Source organism: Adiantum capillus-veneris, chromosome 23 (assembly GCF_014529385.1).
Source record: "Adiantum capillus-veneris isolate H3 chromosome 23, ASM1452938v2, whole genome shotgun sequence".
Classification (NCBI taxonomy): Eukaryota; Viridiplantae; Streptophyta; class Polypodiopsida; order Polypodiales; family Pteridaceae; genus Adiantum; species Adiantum capillus-veneris.
Genome location: NC_140953.1, coordinates 5,089,371 through 5,101,311, shown reverse-complemented (window position 1 = coordinate 5,101,311; position 11,941 = coordinate 5,089,371). Strand labels below are relative to the sequence as shown.

Genomic DNA, 11,941 nt, shown 5'->3' with positions numbered 1-11,941 from the left:
GCGGTAAGACTATCCGACGATATCTTATTAAGTTTAAGAATTATCCTTTTGTAGATTCTAGATGGATACAAGGCATACAATTAAAGGATAACCTAAACCTTGTCAATGCTTACAATGCTTCCCTAGAGTAAGAAAATGTACAAATGTTTAAAATGAACAATGTTTTTGTCTTATAAGACTCTCTTTTTCTTTATTGTGCACAAATGTTAAGTAGTATGCATGCTTAGATCAAGTTTGCGAAGACGACGTTTCCCAAACACCAAGTAGAGCTTGTCACTCTACTATGGAAGATTGATAGGACTAACGTGCAGACATGCTTGCGGTAGCTTAGGTTCTCAAGTGCCAAATGGACTAGTCATTTATTCCGGAACGATGTCGTAGGGTAACATAGGGATCCTCTACCCGCTGGAAAAAGGACTAATAAATAGGCTTTATCTTCTCTACCCCATAGTCGAGGACGACTATGATTCCAAGAGAGAGGTAATGTCATAATAAATAATATCTAATTCTCCTAAATGATTTTCTCATGTTAAACTGATCATTTAATATGGAGAAGTGCCAAGGGAGAAAAGTCTAGAATATTGGTTAAGCTGGCAGACCGACCACAGTAGGGATCCAAAGGAGGGAAAATAGGGATCCAAACGGGGGGCCATCTGCAAAAGAGCAATATGCAATAATGGGCTTTAAAGACCCTAAGGTTCAACCCATTAAGACTTCCAAAATGCTAAGGTTCCAAAATTCAAAGTTTGTGTCCAAAGGTCAAAGCCTAGGAAAACTGGATGCTTTGTGTGTGTACAAAAAGTCTTCAATGAGTCCTACATAGGAGGGGGAGAGCCCTGGAAGTAGGGGATGAGAGAGAAACACACACACACACACACACTCACAAGCTTCCTTTACACAAAGGGAATGAGGGACACATGTCAGCTCCCTAGCCCAGATGCCCACAAGGTGTACTCAATTCCTATTGGATGGCCATGGAGGTAGACCAATCAGAATTAGGCTAGATTAAATCTACTTTAATTAATTAAAAAACATTTAATAAAAGAACCAATAAGAATTAAGCTCTCTAGAAGACTATTGGATAGTCTCCCAAGGGGTCCAATGAGCATTCGACAGCCCAATGGCTTGCCTGATTCCTATTGGCCAGAAGACAAAGGGGTCCAATGAGAGTTTAGTTGCATTAATTAATTACCTAAAGCTCTCACAAAAGGAGAAATGGGACACATGTTAGAAGGATATCACTTATGCTACTAAATTTTCATTGGCTAAGCTGGGAGAGGTCCAATGGGGTGTCAGCATGAGTAACATGCAAGAGGGGTCGACCAAGAGAGAGAGGGGGACTGAATTTGTCATGGATTATCACACACACACTCAGAAAATCTCATGTGTGAAGCACTAAGACTCTCTCTCTTCTTCTCAAGATTTAATGGAAAGCTTATCACCTACTCCAAGCTTGTGACAAGGGAGGCCTACACCAACAACTCTTGGCTTTGTGAGGAAAATCCAACCAAGAGCCAAGCTTCGATGCATTCTCATCTCCTCTACCATGCTAATTACTAAGCTATGATACGCTAATATGAGTGATTATGTGAGGAGATGTACATCTTTCTTGTAAGACTACTCCATCTTCCTCTCAATTTACTTTGATACCCTGCTAGCTCTCACCATCTTTGAAGGTGTGTGAGGTCTTGGGTCTAAGTGTTTTGCTTAGTGCTTGAAGCTTCCATCTTCATTGCTCTAGCTGGAATTGAAGGAACACAAAGAATTGTATTGTAAAATGTCTCTCTTGATGGGATAAACATACAATACAAAGCCTTTTGGAGGGGGGACCGCCATGTAAATCCGGTCCTCAACTATTGTCAATAGCTTAATTTCTCTCTCTTTTGAAGTATTGTTCATCCCTATCTAACTAGGTGTTATGCTTTTTGTTGCTCTCTCCACCCAAGCACTCTTGTTATGCTCAGTAGGAATCTATTCTAATGAAATTCTCACTATGTTCATGCTATTTTCCGCTACACACAAGTTATTAGGCCATTAAATGTTACATTGGTATCAAAGCACAAGGTTTCTCTTTTCTTGCTCAAGAAAGGAGGTCCTCAAGCTAGCTATAAATGGTTGGTACTATTAATTGAAATTGAGTAAGTAGAATAGGGATTTTTCAGCCTTGCAGCATGCCTATCTTCGTGCAGATAACGAGGCATCACCGTCGAGAGCTATGGTCTTAATAGTGGAGTCCTATGGGGCTTGCTTATGGCTTAACCACTATTGAGCTATTAGAAGCTTGACAGGAGCCAGTGTTTGTTTTGGTGTTGAATGACCCTCTCTTTTATTCCTTGCAATTAATGCTATTTGAGCCATGGGTACATTAGCTTCAGTGCTTTTTCTAAAGGGGTAAAGAGGAGTAGCAACTAGGGCTTGAAGTGCCAAAGTACACCTAGAAAACGTTACACCTAAAAGTTGCTAGAATAGTTGACAATAGTAAAGAGAGAGAAATTAATGTTGATAGCTTTTATTTTTCTAATGAGAAGGCTACTAATGATGCCCCTATGCTTGTAAACTACCTTATTTACAGGCTTCAACAAGCCGTGGGAAATCCAACCCTCCAAAGTGAAGTGCAACAACAACTTTGTGTTCATGGAATTCTCCAAAGTCCCCACCATGACCATAGAGTACCTAGGAAGCCTCCTTGCGAGACTCCCAAAAGATAACTCTCTCCGATTCGGGAAGAAGAAGAGGATCCATACGAAGGGCTCAAAAATTTTCTTCTTGATGACGCATCTCCTTCTCAAAGGAGAACTCAAGAGCCCCCACCAAAGGAACGAGAAAGAAGTGAGTCGCCTGCCACCGCGGCGGAGATGGCTCCCCTAAGATAGCGGGCTAAACGCTCTCCATCACCTCCTAAACGAAGAAGACCATCGCACACTTCTCCACACCATAATTCAAAGAGGGATGACAAAAAGCAAGAGAAGACAAAGGCGAGAAAGAGGACACCCTCTTCTCCATCTTCTTCATCCTCTTCCTCTTATGGAGAAAGTGATGGTGCGGACAAAGAGAACCAAGGCAAGACAAAGCCGAGAAAGAGGTCACCCTCTTCTCCATCTTCCTCAAATTCTTCATCTTCTGAAGAAAGTGATGGTGCAAATTTTGAACCATCAAAAGGAAGAGGCCATAGGAAATACTATGCCATGTGGAAGAGATCGTCGAAGCTCAAGAAGTTCAAAGAGGGAGGAAAGAGCATCTCTTTCCTTACCTACGATGGCACCTTTGGTGCTACGGACAAAGTCTTGGCCTTTATCCAACAATTCAATGCGGAGTTTGGAGACGAGGGCTTCACGGACTCCTCTAAGCTACGCCATGTAGCTCTGCACTTTCAAAAGTCCACCAGGCAATGGTGGTATAGCCTACAGGAAAACGGTGAAGCTCCACGAACATGGAAAGCTTTAAGAGCTTCCATTATGAAGCAGTTTTTGGCCACCGATACCAAACACAAAGTACATCACCGAATGGTGAAGCTTGAAGCTCTCTCCCTACAAATCTATTCACAAATATGTAGACAAGTTTTGGGAGTTACATCTCAAAGCCACTGTCTTCAAAAAGATGGGATTTTGAGAGCAAAAACAAAAATTTTGTGCGGGCTTAACTGAAGAAATGGCGGAGTATGTCAACTCCCAAAGGCCACGCACCATATCTACGGTTATACACCATACTATGGTGGCTTCTTGAATCAATTTCCAAATAGGGGCTAAGAGAAATTCTAAGCGCACAAAAAACAAGGGTTCCAATGAGCCTAAGGGGAGGGACAATGTCCAAAAGTCTCCTAAGGGAAATTCCAATAACAATAAAGCTAAGGAGAAGGGAGTTTACAAAGGCAAAAATAAACTCTCTCTTGAAAATCTTGAGCGTTATTGCAACACCTCAAGGTAATATTTCATGTTCTAAGAGAGATTAAACTTTATGTTAATTGAAAGAAAAGTGATGTTTTCTTACAAGAGATTCAGTATTTAGGTCACATTATCTCTCAAGATGGCATCTAAATGGATCCATCAAAGTTCAAGGTAATAAAAGGATGGCCTAAACCAAGGAATCTTCATAAACTAAGAAGCTTTATAGGTATATGTGCATACTATAAACGCTTCATAGAAAAGTTCTCACAAATTGCAGGACCATTACATGACCTTACAAATAAAAACACTAGGTATACATGGTCTACCAAGGAGAACAATGATTTCGAAAAGCTTAAAGAAAAGCTTATCTCTCCACCTGTGCTTACACTACTGGATCTCTCAAAGCCATTTGAGGTCCAATGTGACACTTGTGGTGATTTCCTTGGAGTTGTTTTTCTTTAAGAAGGGCACGGCATAGCCTATGAAACTCGAAGGCTCGACCCTGTTGAGCAAGCTGTTGGCATATATGAAAAGGAACTCCTCGCACTTCTACATGCCTTAGACTCATGGAATAACTATTTATTGGGGACTCCTTTCATTCTACGGATGGATCACCAAAGCCTAAAGTACTTCATGATGCCGACCAAGCTCTCCGCCAACAAACAAATGAGGTGGGAATATTTCCTTTAACAATTTTATTTTCATATTGTTCACATTGCTGGCAAGCATAATCAAGTAGTCGATGCACTCTCAAGACGTCCGGGAGTGAATGCGGTTTCCATAGTAACTCAGAGTGATCTATCTTCTATGATAGATGAGTATGATATTGAAGAAAAAAAGTATGGATTACTTTATGCATGCGTTCAGGTCGAGTGTGTAGTTGGTGCCCCAGTTGCACATGAGGGAGAGAGGAATGGAGAGAAATCTAGCCAAAGTGGTTGGCCAAAGAGTGTGGGAGACATCGACAACTGGAATCAAGCTGGAGGAGAGGGAGAGAGATAGACTACTATGGTCGGTGATAAAGAATCGAGAGAGAGAGAGAGAGAGAGAGAGAGAGAGAGAGAGAGAGAGAGAGAGAGAGAGAGAGAGAGAGAGAGAGGAAGTTGCATGCCTTACATTTGATAAACAAGAGGGAGAGAAAAAAAGAATGGATGGCCGCTGTGGTGTGCTCAAGAAAGAGCTGGCCAACCATCTCTGTTGCTACCTTCGGATACCATCGGCTGCCATCATGGGCTGACATCATCAACTAAAGGTTTGTTGGTGACGCCCGTCTGACCTTAATCCCAAGTGTTTACCCTCTTGTTGGTTCCTGCTTAGGGTGTCTGCTACTCCTTCATTGTTGTTGGACTTGTAGGTGATTGAGTTTGTCAACTAGATGGGCTTCAACAGGACGACGTTGTCAGGAGTTTTTTTGAGCAAGGGATTGCGCATATGTACATACACATGCATGGTGCATTGAATAAAGGATTACCCAATTTCCATAGCCAGGTGGTTACGTGGGGCCCACATGTGTACAGGTAGGACAACATGTACATAGTGCAGCGATTTTCACTATTATCAGTACTAGTGTGTTTTTTCTACAATAAAGGGAAGTTGGTAGCGCGTAAAACTTCTCGAGGAAGCTATCCGCGGGCCGACAACATGAGGTCAGTAGGTGCGTCAGATGGCATCTAGTGGCGTCAGGAGGGCGAACGAGGTCAATATGTGCACGCGGATGAGGACGGACACAACGTGGGTGTTTTCTAGTGAGAGTTATGCAGAAAGGTCATCATTAGAACCACTTTTTGGGGCCACTTCACGTGGTGGCGGGATGCATTATTGAAAAGAAATGAGTGCCAGGTGTGCGGATGATGCAAAAAGGTGACAACTATGCACAATGAAGTCAGTTTTTGGCATGTTCGGGGTCCGTTTGAGGTCATCTAAAAGGCCAAGGGTGCCCAAGTAATAAAGCTAAGTGTGGGAACTAAAAAAACTGAGAGAAGACCAGAAAAAACGTGGAGAAGAGAGGAGGAACAGCCGCAGCTGTGTTTTTGCTCATTTTGGAGCCTGTTTTGGCCGTAAACTGCTCATCCGAGGTCGGATTTGAGCACTTTGACATTGTAGACTGGGGTTTTGGGCCATTCCGGACGCAATGGCACTGTCCATTTTGCCAAATTCCTCACTCTTTTTTTGCTTTTTTTCTGTGTAATCTTCTCCGGTGAGTGAAGCCTCTGCTTAACTTTGTTGTTGTATCTGGTGTATTTCTTCAATATTGTGTGAGCTATTTGCCCCATTGGTGTTGGCCCAAGCTCAATTGTATCTAAACATCAAAAATTCTCCTCTTTTGAGCTGAGTTTTTTGGGTGTGAGTGTGTGTGTATGTGTGTGTGTGTGTGTGTGTGTGTGTGGAGTGGGCAACTGGATAGTCTCTCTCTCCTCACTCCAGAGGTGTGTTCCCTGTCTCGGCCAGGTGTGTTGTGTAAGCCGAGTGGTGCCCCATAGTGTGTGTGTGTATCTTCCCAAGAGTGTGTGTTGGGTCATCATAGAGGCGTTGTGTGTGTTTTCATCCCGCTCACATTCTTTTGGTGCCCCCACGGAGGATCTTCTTCGAGTACCTTCTGCTTCGAGCTTCGGGATTACAGGTTGCAGGTTGTAGATTACAGGTTACAGGTTACAGGTTACAGGGACAGGTACAAGTACAGGTGATTCACACAGGTACAGGTAGCTGGAGTACAGTTATATACTAGCAGTGATGTCACTTGCAGTTGTTGTGGGTATGCATCACTTGGCGCCTGTTTGAGCGCATTGTCTGCTGGATTGTACGTTACTTGTGGAAACTACCATTGTACGCATTTGTGGAGCCATACTTGGTCGTATTTGGCAGTCTCAACCATTTCTGAGACTTGGTCTGGAAGATAGTCATTTCTGAGACTTGACTATACGCGATTTGCATTAGCCTTCGTGTGAGGGTCGATAGCGTGAGGTTTTTATTGAGCTGGGGGATTCTCAAATGTGGAGTTCCTTTCGGTGATACAGGTAGCTGGAGCACCCTTTTCGTGACCTCGCCATAGGCTATGTACTAGTGAGTCCTACTTGATGCTCGGGTTCTATTGTTGACAGTTTATGCATACATAGACAGTCTATATTTTGGGTTCCTACTGCTCTACTTCTGGGGAAACTCTGTCGAAATTTTTCGAAGTTATGATGGCTGGTTTTTTGGTATTTTGAGCCATTTATGCTGTTATGCTGTTGAAATTTTGGCAAAATCAGAGGTTGAATCAGGTGTGCCTTCTTGGGAGCTTCATGGTTGGCTTTAATGGATGATCAAAATGGCCCTCAGTTCACTCCTTTTCATTTAACTCAAAGAATTCAGATTAATGTTCATGAGTCCAGGAAGATCTTTTTCCAGCAGCGCATAGTCTTTATGTTTGGGCCAAGAAGATTGAGAGAGATCCTAGAATGTCCTTTGCGTGTTGTCATTCCGATGATTAACTATGAAAACTCATTTGATGTGCATGTGTTTGTCCTTATCTAAAGCTGAGCTCCATTGAAGTTTCTGGGGATTGGGTAGTGAAAAGTTTTGGGTTCTTGTACGTGTGTTTGAAGGGGTTCTCTAGCCATGGCTTTCTCTTATCCGGAGTTTCATGGAAGAAGTGATGAAGATGTGGAAGAATTTTTGGAAAAGATGGAGGTTGCCTGCATTAGCAACCAGATTCATGACCCTGCGCAGATGTTACGCCTTCTCCAAATTTGTTTGAAGAGTGATGCACGAGTTTGGTCTAAAGCATTTGAAGAGGAGTTGCGTGTGGCTGATCCACCTGTAAGGTTGAGTTGGGACAATCTAAGGCATGGATTGGAAGTGGAGTTTGTGAAGATAGAAGATCCTGACAAAGTGTGGCAAGAAGTACAAGGTTTGGTGCAGAAGGAAGGTGAGCCAGTAGATGCGTACATACGTAAGTTTTCATTGGCATGGGAGCGAATGTGCAAGGCTTTAACAACACAGGTACCCCCGCCTGACATGATGAAGAAGGACAGGTTCTTAGTTGGGGTCTTTGGGAGAATATACGTTGGAGAGTGGAGCTAAAGAAGCCTAGGACATATGAGGATGCACTAGAGGTAGCAAGGAACAAAGAGTGGAAGCTGAGGAAAATGAGCCAGTTAGAGGTGGAGTCTTTGCCCATGAGGTCTGAATTTCAGCCTATAGAGTCTTTACAAGGGTGCATGTCAGGGGTTCATCATGAACCAGTGGTTCCTGTTACTACTAAGGTTATGCCAGCAGTGGTCACTACAGCAGTGCAAGATGATGGGCTAAGGCAAGACATGAGGCAAATGGTAGATTTGATGAAGAATCTCAGCCTAAACATGCTAGGTCAAGTGGGACGAGCTACCAGACATTTGTCCAATAGTAGATGTGTGGCATAAAAGGAAAAATTTGGGACAAGGTTATGTGGATGGCGGAGCCCAAATATGCGTCATAACACACTCATGCGTTGAGAAGATGGGTCTCACAGTGGCTGGGGTGTCAGGTTTTCGGATCAGATTGGCAAACCATCAAAAAGTAAAATGCTTGGGTGTTGTAAAGAGCTTAGAAGTGGAGGCATATGATGCAAAGGCAGTGGTTGATTTTCATGTGATGCCAGCAGGGTTGGGAGCATATCCTATTATACTGGGCAGACCATGGTTACGTGCAGTGGGAGCTGTTCAAGATTGGCGACATGGTACGATTAGCCTCTATGGAAAGACAGGTACCAAGAAGCTTTATAATATGGACACAAGGAAACGATTAGAGGAGCTTTATGAAGATGAGGATGAGTCTAGTGATGAAGACTCTTCCACGGTGACAGATGAGGATAGTGATAGCACTACCAGCAGTGATGAGGATGCTGATGTTGCATTTCTTTTGATGGATAAAGAAATCCAGGAGTGTGGTTTAGTCGCATTTGCGAATGAAGTTGAAGATGAAAGTGAAGGGCCTTATGAAGTGATTGAAGGGCTGATGCAAACCAAGGTTGAGTTGTCAAAGAAGCAGGAATTAATGACACAGATGATTAGTGAAGACCTCTCAGCTATGGAAAAGGATATATATTTGCACATGCTGGCTAGTTTTCCTGATTTGTTCATTACTTCATATGAAGAGATCAGAGGGTTCAAGGGTGAAGAGATGCATATAGAGCTGAAAGAAGGTGCTAAGCCAGTGCGGCAAAGGCTAAGAAGGATGGGTCAAGAGCAAATGGAAGCCTTGCGAGAAGAGGTGGACAAGTTGTTGAAGGCAGGGTTCATAGTCCATGTGGAGACCATAGAATGGGTGAGTCCAGTAGTAGTCGGTCCAAAGAAGGATGGGAAGTGGAGGATTTGTGTAGATTTTAAGCCCTTAAACGCAGCCACTAAGAAGAACCCATACCCTCTTCCATTCATCGATCAGATCTTGGATTCAGTGGCAGGTTATAAGAGGTATAGTGTGTGTGATGGTTTTTCAGGCTATTTTCAATTGCAGATTGCTCTTAAAGACCGCAGAAAGACAACTTTCATTACGCCATGGGGCTGCTATTGCTACACAGTGTTGCCGTTTGGGTTGTCAAATGGACCATCTTTCTATCAAGAGAGAGCGAATTGGGTGTTGGAACCATTCATTGGTAGTTGTGTTAAAGCTTTTATGGATGACTTCTGTGTTTATAGCAGTAGGGTTGAACACCATGAGAAGCTACAGATGGTATTGGCTCGATATGATGAATGTGGAGGACAACTAAATCCAAAGAAATATCATCTAGCACAGCCAAGGGTGAAGTTATTGGGCCACATGGTGTCAGAAAATGGCATTGAGGCTGATCCAGACAAGGTTAAGTCTATTATTCTTCTTCCATCACCTACGAGTACGAAGCAATTGGCAACCTTTATACACAAAGTGAAGTACATGGCAATTGGCAACCTTTATACACAAAGTGAAGTACATGGCACGGTTTATTCCATTCTCTTCACAGCTTCTTCATCCATTACAGCAAGTGGCAAAGCATGATCCATTGCAATGGGATGACAAGTGTGAAGAAGTGTTTCAAGAGGTGTTAGGAGGTTTGTCAGCCATGCAGGCTCCTGATTGGGAGAAAGTTTTTTATGTAAATCCATCAGTAGGGGATGATGCCATTGGAGCTATGCTATTGCAAAAGGGGAAGGGCAGCCATTATATGAGGCCAGTGTATTGTGCAAGCCGAGTGAAGTTGGTAGCGGAGAGAAAGTTATCGGAAGTAGAGCTAGTGATGGCCAGTGTAATATTTGCTTGTCGACGATTTCGTCATTACTTGCTACCACGGCCTTTTGTTTTCTTGACGAGTTATGCCTTTTGCCCACAGTTAATTAATGGTACTAACATGTCAAATGTGGTGAAGAAATGGGTAATTGAGCTACAAGAGTTTGAGTTCTCTTTTCTAGTGGAAGATAGTACAAGGGCTACCCTAGCTAATTTGTTGACCTACAAGGAGTATCCCCTTATTGTTAAGGAAGAAGTGGTGAGAAAGGTAGTTGAAGAAGTGCCACAGATCAGCAATGCACATGTGTTGTTCTTTGATGGTTCATACAGAAAGAGCCACGATGCAGCTTCAGGGGGTATAGCACTTTATAATCCAGAGGGGAAGCTAGTATGCAAGAGAGGGTTCAAATTGGATGCGAATAGTAACAAGGAGGCTGAATATGCCACATTGGAAGCCGGATTACACATTTGTTTGAAGCATGGGGTTCGAAGGTTGAGCATAAAAGGTGGTGCCTTGTTAGTGGTGAAGCAAGTGTTGGGTGTGTGGAAGAGCAAGAACACCTCATTGAAGGAAATGTGCTTCAGAATTAAAGGCCTGTTAAAAAAGTTTGAAGCATGGATCATCAGACACATTGAACGTGCTCTAAATGGAGAGGCACATGAAGTAGCTCAAGGCATGATTGGGGAGCTATTTGTGTTGAGGACCACTTTACCTCTTTATCATGGCCGGGAAAGTTTGGCTCAAGAAGAGGAGTTTTTGCTAACAGGAATCATTCCAAAGGAGATTCTGAAGTCTAAGAAGTATGGCTTTGTGCATAGAGCATACAGGTACAAATTGATTGGTGATGTCTTATACATGAAAGGGGCTGATCTCGTGTTGAGACGTGTACCTTGGCGGGAGGAGCTTTACAGAGTGTTGGAAGAGAATCATGAAGGCGCATGTGGTGGCCATTTTGCTCTAAAGATCACCTTGCATAAGATTTTGCAAGAGGGGTACGTATGACCTAGTTTGCACAAGGATGTTCACCATTGGTGTAGGTCTTGCAATAGGTGTCAAGCGTTTGGGAAGAGAGTGTTGAAGCCAGAGCTACGAAAAACCATTATGGCATTTGATGTGTTTGAAAAGTGGGGGATTGATGCAATAGGCCTGTTACCTATCACAAGCAGGGGCAAAAGCTATATTTTGACGGCAGTGGACTATCTTTCTAGATGGGCAGAGGCTATAGCAGTAAAACAGATCACTGCAAAGGATGTGGCAAAATTTGTGTATGATAAAATATGTTGCAAGTTTGGGGTGCCATTAGAGCTACTTTCAGATAAGGGGCCAGGATTTAGAGCTAAACTGCTAGACTTCTTATGCACAAAGATGAAGATTAGGCACCAGCATACCACTCCTTATTACCCACAGTGTAATGGCTTAAATGAAAGATTCAATGGTGAGTTGGTACAGATTCTTTCGAAAGTGACAGAGCACCAAGGAAAGAATTGGGATTTGGAATTGCCTAGTGCATTATGGGCTTACCGTACTTCAGCGAAGACAGGTACAGGGTTTACTCCATTTCATTTGGTGTATGGAAAGGAAGCACTATTGCCTGTGGAGGTAGAGTTGCCTGCGGTCAAGATGTTAGAGAAGTTGCTTGGGCCGCCTAGTGATGCATTCAAAGAGAGGCTCTTGCAGTTACAAGAGGTCTAGTTGGATAGGATGAACGCATTGGAGCATTATGGGCAGATGCAGGATAAGGCTTTGGCAGAGAGATGAACGCATTGGAGCATTATGGGCAGATGCAGGAAAAGGTCAAAAGTAAGGGTATCAAGAAACATGACTTGGTTTTGCGCTA

The 11,941-nt window shown here is 43.1% G+C and overlaps 1 pseudogene; it reads left to right on the top strand.

Annotated features, from left to right (window-relative positions):
- Positions 1–2,546: 2,546 nt before the first annotated feature.
- On the top strand, positions 2,547–5,242 carry LOC147427360 (uncharacterized; annotated as a pseudogene).
- The last annotated feature ends 6,699 nt before the right edge of the window (positions 5,243–11,941 follow it).